General features: G+C 40.1%; 1 pseudogene; it reads left to right on the top strand.

Moving 5' to 3' along the window:
• Positions 1–612: 612 nt before the first annotated feature.
• Positions 613–1,556, top strand: LOC101990116 (annotated as a pseudogene).
• The last annotated feature ends 907 nt before the right edge of the window (positions 1,557–2,463 follow it).

Below are 2,463 nucleotides of genomic sequence, written 5' to 3'. Positions count from 1 at the left end.
TGAATGGTGGGTGAGATAGGAAGAAAGATGCAGTATGCAGGGAGTAGAGGCCCTGCAGAGAGCCCAGGAAGGATAGGGGGTTGAGGAAATTCTGAGTTCCCTGTCCCGGGCTGTAGCCACGGGGTCAGACACTCACCCCAATGTCTGCTCCCCTGGCGCCAAAAGATCAGGTCTCCTTGCTGGATGCTTAGCTCATAAACAAAAGACTTGAGGGGAGTGAAATGCCCATCTGCAGTACCAGAGAGGAAAATTGCATTTCACATCCTCCTGAGAAACATACCAACCATGACATCACTGTGAACCTGTAACTAAGCATTGTGTTCCTCTAGGACTGACTCTCAGAAGTGCAGGATACAATCTAAGTCCCGAATGTCCATGGACATTACTGTTTCATCATAAATTTCTTTGGTTCCGTGGCATCTGTTCACACTAGGTCTCTAGTGTGATCTCAAGACAAGAGGCCTCTGCGATGAACAACTAAAGGTCAGGTCTCATTTTCACTGCTTACGGAAACGGAATAATTTCTTCTTTGCCAAAGCAAATCTAAATTTCCAGATATTAAAATATAGCATATTTAATATGGAATACACTTTATAAATATTTTGTCTGTTAATGTCTATTATCTTGATATCAAACATAAGTACCTCTAGATTTGTTCTCACTGGATTTCCTGGCCTAGAAGTTTACTAATTATGTTTGCCATTCCTTTCTCAACCATCTATGCAATGCTGTTCCTGGGAAACTGCATGATACTTCATGTGATCCAGATTGAACAAAGCCTGCACCAGCCCATGTTCTACTTCCTGGCTATGTTAGCTCTCACAGACCTGTGCATGGGGCTGTCCACTGTACACACAGTGCTGGGCATCCTTTGGGGCTTGGTTCAAGATATCAGCCTGGATGCCTGCATTGCACATGCTTATTTCGTTCATCATTTGTCCTGCTTGGAGTCTGCTGTCCTCCTTGCCATGTCCTTTGACCGCTACATTGCCATTTGCAACCCTCTACGCTATTCCTCCATCCTAACCAATGCCAAAATCGTGAAAATTGGAGTGGCCATCATATGTAGGAGTTCTATGCTCATTCCTCCAGTCATCATCCGTTTGAAGTTCTTAAATTACTGCCGGCCTCATCTCCTATCTCACTCTTTCTGCCTGCACCAAGACTTAATTCGTCTGGCATGTTCAGATATTCGCTTCAACAGCTTCTATGCTCTGGCTCTGGTGATTTGCACCCTATTATTGGATGCAATGCTCATTCTTGCCTCCTACGTCATGATCCTGCACACAGTTCTAGCCATTGCTTCCCGGGAGGAGAGAATGAAGTCTTTGCAAACTTGTGTCTCTCACATCTCTGCTGTTTTGGTTTTCTACATCCCCATCATTGGTCTGACCATGGTGCACCGATTTGGGTAGCGTCTCTCTCCTGTGGTTTAGGTCCTCATGGGCAATATCTACATCCTTTTTCCACCCTTGATGAACCCCATCATATACAGTATCAAGACTCAGCAGATACGCGTGAGAATCCAGAGACTATTTTCCTTGAAAGGAACCTAAGTCTTCATGTAACTTGTGTTTAAAAGTAAAGGAATACATTCACAAAAAATGACTATCAGACCCAGAACTTGACTAATTAACTCATCTTTTACTGACAGTTTACTTTTTATAAAACTTTCTCCTACTTCTTGACACAGTAAGCCTGAATTGGCATTGGCTTATTTAAAATTTATGACCATTATATAAATCAGAATGTGAATTTATGAAGTACTTGCAATTATATTAGAAGATGAGTTTGATTTAGCTCATGATGATTGACTAGGAAATTTCTTCCCATAATGTGGCCAATGGATAAATGATGCATTCGTTTCTTCCGATTCAGAGAACAGTAAACTTTTATGAATATATCCCTTCATGTATTTACTAAATTATCTTTTTAATTCTTATTACTTCAGTAAACTATTAATTTTACTTGCATAGTCTCTGCTCCTCAATTTATTCAAATGATATAATAGAGAGTAAGTATCATGAAGATGTTGGGCTTTTTAAAAAATTTACACTATTTATAATTAAGAATATGTGTGTGGTAGAATATGATCACACGAGTACAGGTGCCTGCTGATGCTAGCATCATCATGTCTTCCCGAAGCTGGAGTTAGAGGAGGTTGTGAGTATCTGGACATGGCTGCTGATAGCTGAGCTAGCTCTTCATTTTGAGAGATTGATCATTTTAGTCAGTTGAAACAGAATGCAATAAAAACTAATAGATGTCTTGCTGTTGGTGTGATTTTCAGTCCAAATATCTACCTAATATTTTCATAGGAATAGTAAGAAGATTGAAAATATAACTCACTGCTTAACTCATAGTGACTTAGAGTACAGTAGAGTGCACGTTTGTAATTATCATATTTAGCAATAATGAACAGTGACATAAATAGTGACTGTGATAGAGGAAGATTTGAGTGAC

This window comes from Microtus ochrogaster, unplaced genomic scaffold (genome assembly GCF_000317375.1).
Source record: "Microtus ochrogaster isolate Prairie Vole_2 unplaced genomic scaffold, MicOch1.0 UNK73, whole genome shotgun sequence".
Lineage (NCBI taxonomy): Eukaryota > Metazoa > Chordata > Mammalia > Rodentia > Cricetidae > Microtus > Microtus ochrogaster.
Note: the sequence above shows the minus strand (reverse complement) of the source record. Positions and strands in the feature narration are given on the sequence as shown.